This window comes from Cynocephalus volans, chromosome 3 (genome assembly GCF_027409185.1).
Source record: "Cynocephalus volans isolate mCynVol1 chromosome 3, mCynVol1.pri, whole genome shotgun sequence".
Taxonomy (NCBI): Eukaryota; Metazoa; Chordata; class Mammalia; order Dermoptera; family Cynocephalidae; genus Cynocephalus; species Cynocephalus volans.
The window spans coordinates 134,495,040-134,514,987 of NC_084462.1; positions in this window are offsets into that span (position 1 = coordinate 134,495,040).

Consider the following 19,948-nt stretch of genomic DNA (forward strand, 5'->3'; position numbering starts at 1 on the left):
AACAAATTTGAAAACCTAGAGGAAATGGATAAATTTCTGGACATGTGCAAACTGTCAAGACTGAACCAAAAAGACATAGAAAACCTGAACAGACCAATAATGAGCAATGAGATTGAAGCAGTTACCAGCAGTCTCCCAACAAAGAAAATCCCAGGACTCGATGGCTTTAATGCTGAATTTGACTAGACCTTTAATGAGGAATTAATACCAGTTCTCTTCAAATTATTCCAAAAAATTGAAACAAACACCATTCTCTCAAACTCATTCTACAAGACCCAGCATCACCCTGATACCAAAATCAGACAAAAATACAACAAAAAAAGAAAACTATAGGCCAATATCTTTGATGACCATAGACATAAAAAGTCTCAGTGAAATATTAGCAAATGGGGTACAACAACACAGCAAAAAATTTATACACCACGATGAAGAGGGATTCATCCCAGGAATGCAAGGATGGTTCAACATATGCAAGCTAATAAATGTGATACACCATATCAACAAAATCAAGGACAAAACCCATAAGATTATCTAAATAGACACATAAAAAGCATTTGACAAAATTCAACATCCCTTTATGGTAAAGACTCTCAGAAAATTAGGTATAGAAGGAAAGTATCTCAATATGATAAATGCCATATACAACAAATCCACTGCCAATATCATCCTGAATGGGAAAAAACTGAAAGCTTTCCCCTTAAGAATGGGAACAAGACAAGGATGCCCACTTTCACCACTCCTATTTAACATTGTATTGGAAGTACTAGCCAGAGCAATCAGGCAAGAGGAAGAAATAAAGGGCATCCAGATTAGAAAGGATGAAGTCATATTGTTTCTGCAGATGACATAATCCTGTATATAGAAAAGGCTTAAGACTCTACAAAAAAACTCTTAGAGTTAGTAAAAGATTTTAGTAAAGTTGCAGGATGCAAAATCAACATGCAAAAGTCAGAAGCATTTTTGTACTGCAACACCTAACTAGCAGAAAAAGAAATCTAGAAAACTAGCCCATTTGTAATAGTCACCAACCATAAAATACCAAGGAATAAATTTAACCAAGGAGGTGAAAGATCTCTACAATGAGAACTACAAATCACTGTGAAAGAAATTAATGAGGATTCAAAAAGATGGAAAGACATTCCATGCTCTTGGATTAGAAGAATTAACACTGTGAAAATGTCCATATTATCCAAAGCCATCTACAGATTCAATGCAATCCCTATCAAAAAACCAGTGACATTCTTCACAGAAATGGAAAAAACAATCCTAACATTCATATGGAATAACAAAAGACCCTGAATAGCCAAAACAATTCTGAGCTAAATAAATAAATAAAAAGCTGTAGGCATAACACTACCTGACTTCAAATTATACTACAAAACTATAGTAACCAAAGCAACTTGGTACTAGCATAAAATTAGACACTTGGACCAATGGAATAGAATAGAAAACCCAGAAATCAACCCACATACTTATAGTCAACTGACCTTGACAAAGGCACCAAGAATACACAGTGGAGAAAAGACTACCTCTTCAATAAATGGTGCTGGGAAAACTGGATATCCAAATGTAGAAGAATGAAACTAGACCTGTATTTCTCACCGTATACCAAAATCAAGTCAAAATGGATCAAAGACTTAAACATAAGACCTGAAACTATAAAACTTCTAAATGAAAACATAGGAGAAACACTTCGGGAAGTAGGACTGTGGCAAAAGACTTTTTGAATTTGACCCCTAAAGCATAGGCAACAAAAGGAAAAATAAACAAGTGGGATTCTATCAAACTAAAGAGCTTTTGCACAGCGAAAAAAATAATATAGTGAAAAGACAACCTACAGAGTGGGAGAAAACATTTGCAAAATATGAATTTGACAAAGGATTAATATCCAGAATAGACAAAGAACTCAAACAACTTAACAATAAAAAGCAAATAACCAGATTTAAAAAGGGGCAAAGGAACTGAAGAAGCATTTCTTAAAGAAAGATATACAAAGGGCCCACAGACACATGAAAAAATGCTCAACATCACTCAGCATCAGGGAAATGCAAATCAAACCACAGTTGAGATATCATCTCACCCCAGTTAGACTGGCTATTATCAAAAAAGTCAGAGAATACCAAATGCTAATAAGGATATAGAGAAAGGGGAACTCTCCTACACTTTTGGTGGGACTGTAAATTGGTGCAGCCATTATGGAAGACAGTATGGAGTTTCCTCAGACAACTACAGATAGACCCGCCATATGACCCAGCAGTTCCACTGCTGAGTATATACCCAGAGGAATGGAAAGCATTATGTTGAAGAAATATCTGCCCTCCCATGTTTATTGCAGCTTTATTTACAATAGCTGAGAGTTGGAACAAACCTAAATGTCCATTGTTGGATGACTGGATAAGAAAATGTAGTATATATACACAATGGAATACTACTCTTCCATAGAAAAGAATGAAATACTGCCATTTGCAGCAACATGGATGAACTTAGAGAAAATTATGTTAAGTGAAATGGCCAGGCACAGAAAGAGAAATACTGCATGTCCTTACTGATAAGTAGGAGTTAAATCGAAGGTATACCTGTTCCCCAATGTTTATCGCAGCACTCTTTACAATAGCCAAGAGTTGGAACCAGCCCAAATGCCCATCATCAGATGAGTGGATACGGAAAATGTGGTACATCTACACAATGGAATACTACTCAGCTATAAAAACGAATGAAATACTGCCATTTGCAACAACATGGATGGACCTTGAGAGAATTATATTAAGTGAAACAAGTCAGGCACAGAAAGAGAAATACCACATGTTCTCACTTATTGGAGGGAGCTAAAAATTAATATATAAATTCACACACACACACACACACACACACACACACACACACACACACACAAACCGGGGGGGGGGAGATGAAGATATAACAACCACAATTATTTGAAGTTGATACGACAAGCAAACAGAAAGGACATTGTTGGGGGGGAGGGGGGGAGGGAGAAGGGAGGGAGGTTTTGGTGATGGGGAGCAATAATCAGCTACAATGTATATCGACAAAATAAAATTTTAAAAAAAAAGGAGTTAAAAGAATAAACAAATAGATTTAAAAAGAAAGAAAGAAAGAAAGAAAGATACAACAATCACAATAATTTATTGAACTTTCAAAAGGAGAGAACAGAACTCAGGTTACCAGAGGTGGGAAAGGAGGTGAAGGGAGGGTAAGGGAGGAACTGGTAAAGGGTCATGAAAAATGATTACATTGTACAACATTGAATATGCTAGTTATCCTGACTGAAGCATCACATATTGCACACAGGTATTGATATTTAACTCCGTACCTCACAGATATGTACAACCAACCATATTTCAATTAAAAAAAAAAAAAAAGATCCTGAAGCATTTTTTCAAAGAATTGTAATGGGAGATGAAACACGGTTTTACCAGTATGATCCTGAAGACAAAGCCATGGTTCCAGGGGTGGAAATGGTCCAGTCAAAGCCAAAAAGGACTGGTCAAGGGCAAAGGTCATGGCAACAGTTTTTTGGGGATGCTCACGACATTTTGCTTGTTAACTTTTTTGAGGGTGAAAGAAAGATAATATCTGCTTTTTTTCTGAGAGGGTTTTGAGAAAGTTAGCCAAAGCTTAGCAGAAAAATGCCCAGGAAAGCTTCACCAGAGAGTCCTTCTTAACCACGACAGTGCTCCTGCTCATTCCTCTCATCAAACAAGGGCAGTTCTGTGAGAGTTTCTATGGGGAATCATGAGGCATCCAACTTGCAGTTTTGATTTGGCCCCTTCTGACTTTTTTTGTCTGTTTCATAATCTCAAAAAAATATTTAAAAGGCAACCTTTCTTCAGTTAATAATGTAAAAAACACTGTATTGACATGGTTACATTCCCAGGACCCTCAGTTCTTTAGGGATGGACTAAATGGCTGGTATCATCACTTACAAAAATGTCCTGAACTTGATGGAGCTTGTGTTGAGAAATAAAGTTTATATTTTTTATTTTTATCTTTTAATTCCATTTCCATGAACTTTTGAAGTCACCTCATGTGTGTGCACACACATATGTACATACACACATGCACATGTACACGTGTATCTGTTGCAAATAATGGATGTAGATTAAAGAAGGCATTAAAGATTAATGTTCACAGCAGCATTATTCACAGTACACAAAAGGTAGAAACAACCCAAATGTTCATCAACAGATGAATGAATAAACAAAATGTAGTATATATATACAATGGAATATTACTCAGCCTTAGAAAGGAATGAAATTCTGACACATGCTGCAATATGAATTGACCTTGAAGACATTAGGCTAAGTGAAATAAGCCAGTTACAAAAGGAAAAATATTGCATGGTTCCTTTTATATGAGGTTCCTAGAATGGTCAAATTCATAGAGACAAAAAGCAGAATGGTAGCTGCCAGGGGTTGCAGGGAGGTAGGAGTAGGGAGTTATTGTTTAATGGATATGAAGTTTCTGTATGGAATGGTAAAAAAGGTCAGAATATGGATAATGGTGATGGTTGTACAACACTGAGCGCACTTAATGCCACTGAACTATAGACTTAAAAATAATTAAAATGGTAAATTTTAAGTTATGTATATTTTATCACAATAAAAATATAACTTAATCTCCCCCCGGGTGAAGGAAGGGTGGAATTTATCTAGATAATGGACCCACATCTAAAGATCTGGCCTCTTGCCCAGAGAAGGGTTGACATTTGTAAGCAGAGCCTAATTTCTTTTCTCTGCAAATTACTTAGGGGAATTGTATTTGTCAGGGTTTTCCAGAGAAACAGAGCCAATAGGACACATACACACACACACACACAAACACAGAGATTTATGAGGCATTGGTTCAAGTGATTATGGAGGCTGAGAAATCCCACAGTCGGCTGCCTGCAATCTGGAGACTGAGTAAAGCCAGTGGTGAAATTCAGTCTGAGTCCCAAATCTGGAGAACCAAGGGAGCTGACGATGTAAACCCCAGTCCCAAGGCAGAAGAAAATGGAATAAGATGCTCCAGCTCAAGCAGTGAGGTAGCAGAACAAGTGGCAAATTCTTCTTTCTTCATCTTTTGTTGTGTTCAGGCCCTCAGTGGACTGGATTATGCCCACCCACATCAGGGAGGGCAATCTACTTTACCAAGTCCACTGATTCAAATGCTGGCCTCAGCCAGAAACACCTTTGCTTCACATCCAGAAACGATGTTTAATCTTGGCAAACCGTGGCCCACTCTAGTTGACACATAAAATGAGCCATCACAGGAATAAAGACAAAAAGAAATATCCTCTTATTGCTTTTTCTGAAATGAATTCAGATTCATAGAACATTCCCTTGTGCCATCTGGATCAGCTCTTAGTACTTCCAAGTGATACTGTAGTGATCAAATCAGTTTTGCTATTAGATCAATCACTCTGCAGCTAGAGACTGGTAAAAGTTACAGTATAACCAGAAATTTCAGCCAACTGGGCTAAACATACATCAGTGATGGCTTATTCCTGCATTTTCTGCACAAGCCGGGAAGAAGGAAACCTGAAACCTTTGTTGCAGACTAACTTGAAGACCTGGGTCAGGGAAATCATCTGACTTGCCTCTCCAGAATTTCACCGGATAATCTTAATGCAAACTGATGGAAGGAGTCAGAAAACAGACTGAATCCGTCTTCATTCAGCATGTGTTAAACACAGACAGCATATGGTTGCTTTATAAACTCACAAGACAGACCTGCTTCTGGAAACCTTTCATGGTCCTATTGTCGCTGCCATGGCAACTGCTAGAGCTTTTGATTCTATCTTGGTCCTTCCTCCAGCACTTGACCACTGAGGTGTGACTTCTGTTTAGTACTCTAGGAAAGCCCAGTGCCATAGACTGCATTGCAGTTTATGAGTATATTAAGGGGAAGTGGATCTTCTTTTTGCTGCTCAGAGCAAAGCTGCTGTTTTGGGTCTGAAGTCCTCCCCCTGTGGGTGCTGCTCAGAGGATCTGTGTTGTTCCCTTCGGGCTGGGTGATTATGTAACCTGGAGGCGTGATGAGGCTGCTCCTCCTCCACTGTGTGACTCCTACAGTGGAAAGATAGTTACAGTCATGGCGGTGAATAAGAAGGGAAAGCAAAGAACTGAATGATGTGCAACTTCTTGCTGCTCTGGCATCATCTGACAGGCTGTCTTGTTCTCAGAGGGAAGCTGTCAAGGGATGGTGATATTGCAGTGCTTCAGGATAGAAGCAATGGCCAACATTAAGAAATATCAGGCAACAATTTAGAAAAGGTTGCTTTCAGTTTCCAATTATGTTAACATAATTATCTAGGTTAGTGGTTTAAATACAGTAGACAAGCCAACAATTCGATTTTAAAACCTCTTAATACAAGACACTTTCGAGTCATTAAGTTATGTGATTCTGACAATTTTCGATGCTAGAGTACTATTGTTCACTAACTTTTCTTTATAAATTGAAACAATTTTGTGAGAAATTAGGAGTAAATCCTTGCATTTAAAGTGACTCATTTTTCATATTTTAATTATTGCATGAAAGACACTAGGTCTAGGGCTGGTCAAATCTTAATGTAGTGAAAAGAAAATAGTTTTTGCATACTAAAGGTTTAGGAATTTGTAGTTCAAGGCCATTATCACTTTGCCGTGCCTTATATTTTTGCGTTGCTTATTTATCACAGTATAATAAAGAATATTCATTAAATTCTTCTGAGCAAAATCCGGTAAAAGACTGATATCATCACTGTCTTGCATACTTTGTCAGGGGAGAGAAAGGAAGATGAATTGAGTTTATTTTTTCCTTTCTAGAGGAACTTGGCTAGAATAATAATTCACTTGCCTCAAACTGGTTGGAAAGCATGAGAGGGGGTTGAAAAAGAGTCTGGAAGGGAAGAATAAGCATATATATTTTAAAATTTTAATTATGTTCCAACATGCTGGAGATTCAAAGGCAGGGCGCTCTTGGCTTCATCTTGACTTTAGATCATGTTGCTTCTGCCGGTGGCTACGTAAACGAATTCATGTTTAACACATCCCAACTCACGTGCCGCTTCTGTTTTCTTCTCACCACATTGCAGATCTGCTTGTTTGTGTTCTCTCAGTCTCTCTGAGGCATTTGCTGCAGATGCCATAACACCAGTGGGTCGTTCCATCAGAATGCTGGAGGGTGAAGCCCAGAAGCACAGATATCCTAGCCTCGGGGGCATGCTCCGCACGGAGCACCCCAGAATCCCTGTTCCCAGAGGTCACTTCACCTGCTACACACCAGACCTTCCATCACGTGACCCCTGTGAATGTGGACCAATGCCCATTAAAACAATTGCCATCAATTACCCTCTAATGTAACCATTGCTCTTCCTGGTTGGCCTTACTCTTTGAATTCAACTTTTTGGTGCTGATGTTCAGTAAACCTTTATTAAAGGCTTTTTGTTACATTCTGCATACAAGTAGAATATCTCTGTTTTGAAATCGAAGTTCAGTTTCACACTTATCTTAAAACATTTATTGACATGAAAAAGATATGTATAGATGCATATGCATATGTAGCAGGAAGAACATTTGATATTTTGAGGCTTGACAGAGAAAGTAAGGGGGTGCAGGGAACCGAGAAGGGAGAGAGGTTTATTTAGAGAGAATAGATAGAAATAAGCCAGGCCTGTCAGGCATGGCTGGGGACTTCAGAAACAGTGATGTCTGAGATATATGCAATCATTCACATGGTTCAAAAATCGAACACTGAAATCTTCCTCCCACCCCTGTTCCCAATTCTCTAGACCACCTCTCCAGCTTTTTCTGACTAGTAACTATTATTTTCTCAGGAAGCTTTCCAGAGTTTCTCTGTGCATACACAAGCAAATATGAATAAATCTATTTGTTCATTCAACAAATAACCAAGTGTTCCAGGCACAAAACAGACAAAGATTCCTAGCCCCCAAAAGATTACATTCTAGCTGGAAGAGACAATAAGCAAAAGACATAATAAATTTGAAAACAATATTTTCTGTTAGATTAGTGGGGCTAAGGAAGAGGAAAACAGACTTCATAGGAAGGAGAATCAGGATGGGGAAGAGGGTTGCTATTTTCAGTATGGTGGTCCAAGGAGGCCTCCTTGAGAAGGTAACATTTGAGCAATGACTTGAAGGGGGAAGTAACCATGAGGGGTGGGGAGTCCTACCCCACTTATAACGAGGAAAATGGTTTTCACTTGTGTTTCCTGTGTGCACAGTGGCGTTCTAAATTACACGGGCGGCCCAGCACATACCATCACACAGAAGTGAATACACATATTCCCCTCCATCAACCCTCCTCAGGAAAACTCTCTTTCTGTTCTGGCACCTCGCCAATGTCAGTAAGGGGGACTCACACACATTATGTTGCTAATACAGTATATAACTTTCTTCCTCAGGGGAGAAACCAGAAGAAGCTGCTGTGGTTCTGCTGTGGTGGTGGCATTTATGCAGTAAAGGCAAAGCTAGAGCCAGAAGGAGCAGCTCTGTTTCTTTGCTTCCTGCTGTGGCAGCGCATGGTGGGGAGGGTTACACTAACTCCTCTCATTTACTGAGCCTTTATTATCCACCAGACACATTGCTAAACACATGATTTCATCTGACCCTTGCAACAGCCCTATGTTTTTGTGGAATAGGTATTTTTATTCTATTTTGATGGATTAGAATTTATTAGTGTTATAGATACAAATTTTAGACTCAGTTGTGTAAACTGGCCAAGGTCACACAGATCCTAAGGGCCCAGTTCTGAAGCTGGTAAAAATCAAAGCAAATACTAGGTGAGGGATCATCTGCCTTCTGTCATTCAAGTTTGGAGCAGCTTGGTAGTGGCTTTGAGCAATATAAGTAAATACATATGCTATCTCCCGGCAGGTCGTTCTGTGGTAACTTACAAAATGCATGATACTTGAGGCTCAGCTTGATCGTTTTGCCCCTTTTACGATAAAATGTGATATCAAACCCACCCCTGTGAGGCCATCAAATGTCCTCATTGGCTGTCAGATTTCTAAGTCTACCTGTAGCTTGCTAAAACACTTTTAAAATTCATTATAAGGATTCTCATGTGAAACTCACAGTCATTGTTTGGTCACTCTTTATGATAAAATAGTGCAGTTGTCTCTTGTCATTTAAAAGTCAACATTACCTCAGCATAGTTTTAACAATGTATCATCTCACATAACTTCCAGAACACTGTTTGGCAGGTTACTAAATTCCTTGGCTTGTTGCTGACTGAGTTTATAGGAGAAGGAATGAGTTTTTAGTCAAGCAGATCTATTTTAGGACAAAAGGGAGTGGATCTTACACTAATGTTTACATTAAAATTATATCTCTGATGTTCCGATCTCAATCCGAATTCTAAGTACTCACTTAAAGTAAGAAACATATCACTTTTTAATGGGATAGAACACATTCTTATGCCAATACCAGAGTGAGCTGCTGGAGCTGGATTATCACTTCCATAATTAAAACATAAATATTTAGTCTTTCAAAACTATGGTCATGTTTCTGTTCTTCTATCATCCTCTTTAAGTCTCAGAAATCAAGAGTTAAATAAACGTAACGTTTGTTCTCCTGATGAAGAATTGACCCAAACACTTCTTTCTATCATTGAGGATGTATTTTGATAATTAAAATGCTAGACTTGGAAGTATTCCATTTTGTTTAAAGGTCTGAGAAGTTTCTCAGTTAGGATCCTTTTATTTGTGACTGATTTAGTAATCAATACATATGTGATTTCAAAGACATAATTTTGAGATCTATTTATTTATTATTTTTCAATATACCACATATCCACTCTTTACTTTCAGATGCTTTAACCATGAATGATGCTGATATAGGAATAATATGGGGGAGGCCCAGAAAATGAATTTCTGACATTTTGCTATGTTTTGAAAATTACTTGGAAGTATATTCAGAATATTCTCTAAGTAGTTGTCAGCTTTCAGCCTGAATTTTGTAGCAACTTCCAATTTGAAATCCAAACACACCTTTTACAGAAGGAAAACACAAATCATAAGTATAGATCTACTCGTCACTTTCTGAAAATTCTTTTATGCTGCCAAACATGTCTGTCCTGGAGTACAGGGAACAAAACAACTGAAGTCACTTCTGTGGTGGCGAAGGCAAAAATGTTCTTGTCTATTTCATTGTTATCATCATCATCATGATCACTGACTCTGAATTTAGGGAAGCTTTGCTTTCCATTGGCTTTAGGAGTATCTTTGGCCACTTGAGCATAGTACATGCTTTTGAATAAATGAATGAATGAATGAAATGTCTACGCTTATGGCTGCAGTGGGGAAAGAGTTGGAGGATCTCAAACATTTCAGAGCTGTTACATGAGTCAGCACTGCAACACCCATGCTAAAAAGAATCTTCCAGAGTTCATCATTCTCAAGTTGCTTCTTGTGTGCATCATTTTAAAGTTCTCCCAGACGCAGTGGGACTCCCAAATGCCTGTGATGTAAGGCCTCAGCAATGTGTGAATGTGTAGGAAGTGTTTTTAAGTTTTTTTCCCCTATCATCCTGCTTCTTAGCAGATGACACAATTAAGGTGCAATATGTAGGTGGACATTTTATAAATTACAAAATAAAGGAGGCTAGTGGGTGACTGCAGAGGCAATGACATTAACAAAGCAGAGAAGATAAGAATTTGAGAATTAGAAAAGGCAAAAATTCTTTCACAATTTACAAAGAGCCATGAAATGTAATACTAATAGAAAGAATAAAGCAGCCAAAAACATATACCCGGCTCTCTGCAGGAAGAGGTTACTAGAAAAGCCAAAGATCATTTTATTTTTGAACTGAAACTTTCACTTTATATACTCTTCTACTAACCTAATCTCTCATTTTCAGGTTTTTATACACACATATGACTACATACAAAAGTATAATTTTGTAAGCAAATATGATTTATAACACAAAATTAATGTGCAAATTACCTTTGGAATATGAAATAAAAATTAGAAAAGTCCTATTTGTTGAGGATTCTATACGGTGGGTCCATGACCACCATAAACTTAACAGCAATGGGGTTTTCATCTTCAGCCTTGGAGATCAATATTTGGTTTTGTTGACACACCAAAAATGGATCCATCTCTTGAGGGCTGACTTACTAGAGACTGATGAATAAAATCAAAGTGCCAGTTTCTTACTGTACCATGATACATAAAACTGTCACATAGGCAGGAGTCCTCACATTGACATGACATGACCAGCACATTCTCTTCCTTTAAAAGACCAGCAAAGAAATCAGGTTAGAACCAGAAGATTGTATGATGAGCACAGACTCAATATAGGAAGTGACAGCAACTGATTAGCTAAAGGTGGCCAACGCAGATGCTTCCAGGGGCCAGGCAGGTAAGAGAAGTGAGTGAAAGTACCATGTGGGGCCACAGGTGATCTGGGCCACAGGTCATGCACAGCTGCAGAGCAGTCTTCAGGGGTCAGCTTTTATCAGTTCTAACTGATTGTTGCCACACAGGAATGTGGGGTTTCTTTTCAAGTAAAGTAATAAATGGAGAATCTTATGTAAAATCTTTTCATTTAAAAAATGTTTCCACTTAAAAGAAAGTCTACAGGAGTCAGACAAATCCACCTGTGAGCCAGGTTAGGTGTATAGCACTCCAGTTTGCAACCTCCGCCTTGACTTTCCATAACCTGATGTCTCTGGCTCACAGGAGGGATGGTCTTGCTATGAGACTCGAGCAGCTTAGAGCCTTTGGTTAAGACTCCCTGTGCCCTGAACGGTGTTCAAATTCACACAGCCAACACTTGCCTTAGTAACACTCGTTTTCCTATTTTTCTGTCTCTATGGCAGGCCCTCCCACACATCCTCACACACCTTTGGACAAACACATTCTTTAGGTATTATAATATATTCATTATTTTATAGCCCAATCTAGCTGACCTGACAGCTGTTCCATCTCTTTTCAGATTTGCATTCTCAGCTCTGATCAGTTATTGCGTGGTTTAACTCTTTATTTCCCATACCTTCAAGTTCAGGGACAAATCACTGTACCTCTATGAACTGACAACACTGTAAATGATAAGCCATTTTGTCAAAATTGTAATTGAAATTTTACAGTTGTAATTTTTTTAGTTCTGCCCCTTTGACCTGGAATAAGTTATTTTTCCTTGATAAAAACAATAATCTTGCAAGTGATCTGTTTAAAATAGAACCTATCAAATGGGCCATCTGTATGATATCTTTATTACAGTTTTGAAAAGATAGAGTAATATTTATGGACTGTTTAGGATGAAATAAACTGCAGAAATGATTATTAATGCTTTTTTGTCTAATCACAGCTGGCTCATTAGATATGTTATTTTTAAAACCAGCAGCATGGTGACAGAAACATTTTCTTCTCAATTTTACACACCAGGCATATGGTGCTGATGCCAGCATGAAACTAAGGCAGTGAGGCTTTGAAAAAAAGCCATATTATTATGTTTTACTTTGGGTACTAACTCGAGAATGAGCAGCTGTTCAATAAATGTGGGAGGCATTTCAAAGACAGATTTTAGTCTTAAGTTCTGCAGAATGCAATGGCAGGTTCTGTCTTATAAGGTGCACTGATTTGGGCCACAGGTCCTGGACAGCACACTCATTGCAGCCAGTGCTTCATGGTTTCCAACCTCCAAAGAGAAGTTAGAACATGTGGTCTGATCCAAAGAAGCACTGGGGTATTTGGTATTCAGGAACATTTTATCTGACAAATGACATCTGGTTCTGAAGTTTTGGTTTACCTAAACAATTATCTTGTGTAGGTGAAATTTTCCGAGCAGTTAATTGAAAAGGGAGGAAGATACTTGAGCCATCCACATACAGAATTGATGGTTCTATCTTTCCTTGGCTTATGAATTTGTCATCCAAATCATGTCTATAAAATGTATTTCTTATGGAAATTTTCTTTTTTTTTTTCTTTTTTTGTCTTTTTCGTGACTGGTACTCAGCCAGTGAGTTCACCGGCCATTCCTATGTAGGATCCAAACCTGCGGCGGGAGCGTCCCTGCGCTCCCTGCGCCGCACTCTCCCGAGTGCACCACAGGCTCGGCCCTTTATGGAAATTTTCAAACATGCACACAAATAGAAGGAATAGTACTCTATAATGAGCCGCCCCCCTCTGCCCGACAAACAGATCCACCAGTTACCAACATTTGGCCAATTTGTCTCATGTATACTTGCACCTACTTTTCCTACCCCTAGTGGATTATTTTAAAGTAAATCTCAAACATTATCTAAAAGTGTTTCAGTGTGCATCTTTAAAAATTATGAACTTTTCCTAAAAAACACAACTCTTTTTACACCTAAAAATAAACAATCATTTCTTAATATCACCAAAGATCTAGTTAATGTTCTAACTTTCCTGAGTATCTTATAAATGTCTTTTTAACCTTGGTTTGTTCTAATAAGGATCCAAACAAGGTCCACACATTGCATTTGGTTGTTCTATATCTGAAGTGCTTTTCTCTCTTTAAAAAAATTTTTAAAAAATGTTGGAATATAAAATGGTTAACAACAACAACAACAACAACAAAAAAAAAACCCCCCAAAACCCCACAGAAGTTAAAGAAAATAGCATTTATTTGGGAAATGAAGACTTGCAATTTGAGTATGATAAATAGTGTTCCATAAGGCAAGGACAGGAAAGGTTTTTTATGGGGATTTGTTTAAAAAAAAAATTATTCTTGGAGGCAGTTCATTGGCTGGGCAGAAATCCTAAATTGCAAACCTGTTCTGATTGGTTAGTCAGCTAGTACTTCTAGCTGAGAGAGGTTGAAGGCTGACAGATACTGACTTCAGTTGTTATCCAAGTCTGTCGAAACATCCTGTGGTTTAACTTTTAGCGGGTGTGAGTGCAATCCTCTCACAATCTTCCAATGCCACTTTAAAGCCTTAGCTGTAATTACTTCATTTTCTTTTCACAAGAAAATGTAGAAAACCATACAAGTGACTGTCCAGATGGCTCAGCTGGTTAGAGCTCCATCTTGTAACCAAGGTCATAGGTTTGGATCCCTGCACCGGCCAGCCACAAAAGGGGTGGGGTGGGGGGAAAGAATACCATACAAAACAAATGCATGACAGTGAATCTTTATAAAAATGAACAACTTGTAACTACCACCCAAGTCAAAAAACAAAACTTAGCCTTCCACTTCAGAAGCCCTTCCCATGTGCCCCCATCCCAATGATAAATAGTTTCTTCCACTAATTGCTTTGATAGTAATTACTGCTTTGAAAATAGTTTTATCACCTGTCTACCTAAGTGACAGAGAGGCTCTCCCAAAGAAAAATGATGTTTACTAGGGAACAAGGCATTGCAATGAAAATACACATGCAATAGTAAACTGTGTGTATTAAGGGAGGTAAAGGAAGACGAAGATTTTTTAAAGGAAAAACACAGAAGATTACACAATCATTTTGGAATAATTATCCTTCCTTCACTGCAAATATCAATAACATAAGTGGTGCCAGACTGAGGTTGAAGGGTCAGTTGCTGGGCACATGTCCTCACAGAAGTATTTTTTGTGTGAAGTGATATCCTTTGTGCAAGGTCGTGGGTTTTGTAGAGTCCTTTGTGATAGTTCTTGTTATCAAGCATTTGTGTGTGAGAACCCACTCTTCACAGCCTTCCCTGGCTCTATTTGTCAGTTTTTTATTTTTAACATGAGTGACTCCCTTTTGATTCTGACAACTTTCACATACCCAGTCATGCGTCTCTGGATATTATAGTCTAGTCTTGCCTGTTAAAAAAAAAGAAAAAGATGTCTTTTAAGTTTTATTCTAATCATCCTTTTCTTTTCCTTATATTTCACCTGGGTGTTTTGACCTGTAGAGTTTCTCACAGTCTGGAATTTGCTGATCGCACACACATGACGTAATTCAACATCTTTCTCTGTTCTCTGATATTTCCTAACAGAAACAATAAATTGGTTCCCCATCACATTCTGAAAGTGATAAATTCATATCTATCTATCTATCTAGTATATATATACATGTCATTATGAGCTTATAGATTTAAGCATATTTGATTAGTTTCTGTCAAAATTACTATTATAATCCATCAAAATTACTGTTATCATTATTGAAGCTCCGGTTGTCCCATCTCTGTCCAGTGGGAGCTTCTGTAAGTTGGCTACTGAGTCTTTTTGATGTGATGTTAGCAGTCTTTGATAACTTCCTTAGTATTTGGTAGACAAGATATTCCAGACTTATTTTCTGCCACAGACTTCGAATCAGCCATTTCTTCCAGAAGCTCTGGTTTCTTTTAGTGAGAAATAGTATTTCAAGAGCACCATTTGGGCACTAGGAATGCTCTTGCTACTAAGTTCATCATTGTTTCTAGGACTTCTCTCTCTGTATATTTATTTATGTAAATAAACTCCAAATGTAAATATGCTACAAATAACATATAAAAATATATACCTTTTTGAATCATTTTATTTATTTTTATTTTATTTGTCTAACTTTTTTGTGCCTGGCTGGTATGGGGATCTGAACCTGTGACCTTAGTGTTATAATGATGCACTTTAACCAACTGAACTAACTGGCCAGCCTTTTAAAATTTGCTTTAAAAATAACTTGCAAGCATCATGATATGCCACCCCAAATAACATTCTCAATGACATTTTACCCTTCAGCAAAAAAATTAACACTGATTTGATAATGTCATCTAACATAAAGTCCATATTCAAATCTTCACTATACCCCAAATGGCCTTTACATATATTTTAAAAATCCAAGATGGAATCCAATGTAAAATCCAAGATGAAGTGTTTCTGCACCGCTTTTGATTGTTATGCCCTTTCATTCCCCTATAATCTACAATAGTACCTCCTTCTTTTCATTTTTCTTTCCTGACTTTCACATTTTGAAGAGTATGAGCGATTGTCTTATAGAATGCACCACAATTATGGATTGGCCCTCATGATTAGATTCAAATTAAATGTTTTGGCAAGAATACTGTATAGAGTATATTGTATATTTTTCTTTGTAATCTATGAGGAGGAGGCACAGAATATTAATTTGTTCTGTCATTAGTGAGAAACAAAGTTTGATCCCTTGGTTAAGGTGTGTCTGCTGGATATATTCATTGTAAACTTATCTTTTTTTTCCCTTTTTAATTAACAAAGAATCTGTAGGGTGATCATTTGAGATAATGTAACTATCTTATTCTCCGACAAACGTTCACCCAATAGTTTTAGCATCCTTTGCTAATCCTTGCCTGAATCAATTATTATATAAGGTTGCAAAATGATTTTCTTCTTTCTTTTTTTTATTGGATATGAATATTCAGGAGATGCAAAGCTGATTGTCACCACTCGTGCCCATGATGTGAGGGCCAGACTCATACTGGCAGCATACCCATTACCACAAATTGCATTTGTACCCCGTGTCTCCCCGCAACTATCCCCGACCTCCCTCCCCATTTCCCCTTCCCTGACACCACTTTGTATCCCTAGGTCAGCTCTCTCCCTCTGCAAGCCCAACGCACCACTGTGGTCTTTCCTTCCTTCTTTCTCTCTTAGCTCCCACATATGAGTGAGCACATGCAGTATTTATCCCTCTGTGCTTTGCTTATTTCACTCAACATAAGTTTCTCCAGGCTCATCCATGTTGTTGCAAAATGATTTTCTAAAAAGTTGTTTCTTCAGTTAATTAGCTTTCATTTTTCTGTAAAGAAGATCTTTTCCCTTTTTCTATCTCTCTCTGAGTAACACTGTGAGAATTATGGATTTTTAAATTGATATCATGTGTAGAGTGGCAGCACATTCAAGCTTGCTCCTTCAAATAAATATTTTGTTCAATTTAGTTTTCTTGTCACAACGAGAAGGCATTTTTTCTTTTTTTGCAAGCTACCAACATTAGCAAATACACAGGGACAGACAGTAGAAATGATTCAAAGAGGGACAAAGTAAGACAATAAATTTAGAGACACAGAAGGAGGGCACTAATATTCTTCTATCACCTCATATCTGTTTGAGATGGCACACACTTTTGATATTTATAGGTAACACTAAGCATTCAGGAAGATAATGTCATGGAAACAGAAAGTGACTAAAATTCCTAATGAGATGCTAACGATTAGTAGAAAATATTTCATAAAATAAGGAATTGCTTATAAGACACATAAAGGAAAGATAAAAAAAACTCTGAATGTCTGAAGGGAGGAAAGTGCATGACTCTTTACTTCTTTTTATTTTTATTCATTTACTCAATACATTAATTGAACACCTACTGCATTCCAGGCATTACACCAGGCACTGAAGATTCAGAGTTTACATTCTGGTGGAGTCTTTGAGGAGGCGAGAGAAGGAGGGTTCAGAGAGACATAAAATGAGCCAAATAAGTAATTAAGATATGAAATATGTCAGATGGTTCAAAGCACTATGGCAAAAAACAATAGAAGAAGAAGGGGAGTTAATGATGGAGAGAGGTTTGCACTTTTATTTTATTTTTTATTATTTTATTTTATTTTAATTAATCGATATACAATGTAGTTGATTTTCATGTCCCTTTACCAACTCCTCCTTTTTCCCCATGACAGGGAATTTTATAAAATGTACGGAAATGCATAATGTAAGGCCACATACCATGTATCAGTTTCCAGTGACCAGCATCTTGTCACTTTTGTTGAAATGAACTAAACTTCCATGCTCCTGAACCATGTCCCTTCTTAGTGGGAGTCTGGCCAGTAAAGAGCATTGTACGTGGTTGTCTAATAAAAGAGAGAGGAGAGAGTGTGGTATGGTGGTTTGGAAGTCAGCTGGGAACAAAGTCTGCTTCTATCCCATTAGTAGCTTTAAGGTCTCAGGAAGTGATTCAACTTGTCTGAGCCTCAGTTTAGTAATCAACTAAAAAAAAAAAAAAAAAAAAAAAGAAAAAGAAAATAATAAGAAGACCTATCTGGTAGGAGTGCTTGTGAGTGAGGTTTATAGACCACCCAGTTCATTTCACACGCTCAGAAAATGATAGCAAATATACAGCAGCCAGAGGTTGAAAAGATAAAAATCCAGTATATACTCTTGTTTTTTACCTTCTGTGCCAGAAGAAAAGACTCACCAGGGAGGAAACCTATTCAGGGCTGCTGTTGGGTGCAAACTTAGGATAAATCTACTTTGTTTTATCCCATCCATAACTGAAAGAAGGGTCCTGATTTGTGAGTGAGATTTTCTTCTGTCCACAAGAAAATGCTTGTCTCCTCTCTGGGTTTTTCTTCCTTTTTTATTATGATAAAATATACATAACATATAACGTATCATTTTAACCACTTAAAAATATACAGTTCAGTGGTGTTAAGTACATTAATGCTGCACAACCATCACCACCACTCATCTCTAGAAGTTTTTCATCTTCCACAACTGAAACCCTGTACCCCTAAACCATAACTCCTGATTCCCACCTCCCTCTAGCACCTGGCAACCACCGTTCTACTTTCTGTCTCTGCACACTGACTACTCTAGGTACTTTACATTAGGGGAATTATACAGCATTTGTCTTTCTGTGTCTGGCCTATTTCACTTAACTTCAAGGTCCATACATATTGTAGCATGTGTCAGAATTTCCTTCCTTTATTATGGTGGTAAAAAACACAAAATATAAATTTTACCATCTTAACCACTTTTAAGTGTACACAGTTCAAGCAGGGTTAAGTGTATTTGCATTGTTGTGGAGCAGATCTTCAGAACTTTTTCAAACTGAAATTCTATATATACTAAATGACTCCTGTTATTCCCCTCCCCCAACCCCCTAGTAACCACCATTCTACTTTCTGTTCTATGAACTTGACTACTCTGTATACTTCATGTAAGTGGAATCATACAGTCTTTGTCTTTTTGTGACTGATTTATTTCACTTAGCATAATGTCCTGGAGTGTCATCTATGTTGTTGCATGTGATACAATTTTCTTCTTTTTTAAGGCTAAATAATATTACATTGTGTGTGTGTGTATACACCATATTTTGTTTATCCGTTCATACATCAGTGGACATTTGCGTTACTTCCACCTTTTGGCTTCTGTGAATAATGTTGCTATAAACATGGGATACAACTGTCTGTTTCTAGTTTCTTTCTTGATGAGTACCTGTGGTTCCTTCTTTGTTCATTCATTCATTCATTCATTCATCATATACATATTACATGCCTACTATGCACCAGGTACAGTTCTAGACTTTGAGATATCTCAATGAACCAATCAGGCAAAAGCCCCTGGCTTCATAAAACTTATACTTCAATGAGGGAAGACATACCATAAAAATGAAGCATAATAAATAAATAAATCTTGTGTTATGTGAGATTATGATATGTGTCTTGGGGGGGAAAAACAAGGCAGACTTAGGGAGACAGAATGAGATGGATGGTTTGCAATTTTAGATGGGATGCTCAGGATAGGCTTCACTGAGAAATGATATTTGAACAGAAACTCAATGGAGATTAGGGAGGAAGATCCAGAAAGTAAGTCCTGTTCAGCCATTCAGGAGAAATGGTAAGAGCATTGATTTAAGTCCTTTCTTAACCAAATTGGAAATCTGTAAAGAACTGAATTTCTAGGGTAATGTCAGTGGTGATCTTCTCTCTGGTGGACATCACTTAGTACAATTTGTAAACAGAGTGCAGCTTGTGGCAAAGACAATGCTCTATGTTTATCAAACTCTTTCATTCTCTTCCTACTTCATAGGAAGACTGCTTTCGCCAGCCCCCTATGTCGAGGTGAAACCATGTGACTAGTACGGGTAAAAGAATGCAGATAGAAGCCATGTGGGCCACCAGAGCTCCCAACCTCCACATTCCATCATCCTCACTCTCTCTTTCTCTCTCTATACTTTGGCTGGATGGAAGTAGAGGATCCAGTGGGGGACTCCAAGGCTCTAGGGGACAGAGAAGTGACAAGATGGAATAAGCCTGGGCCCCTGAGTTACTCTATGGAGGAGAGTCCCCTGCTGAG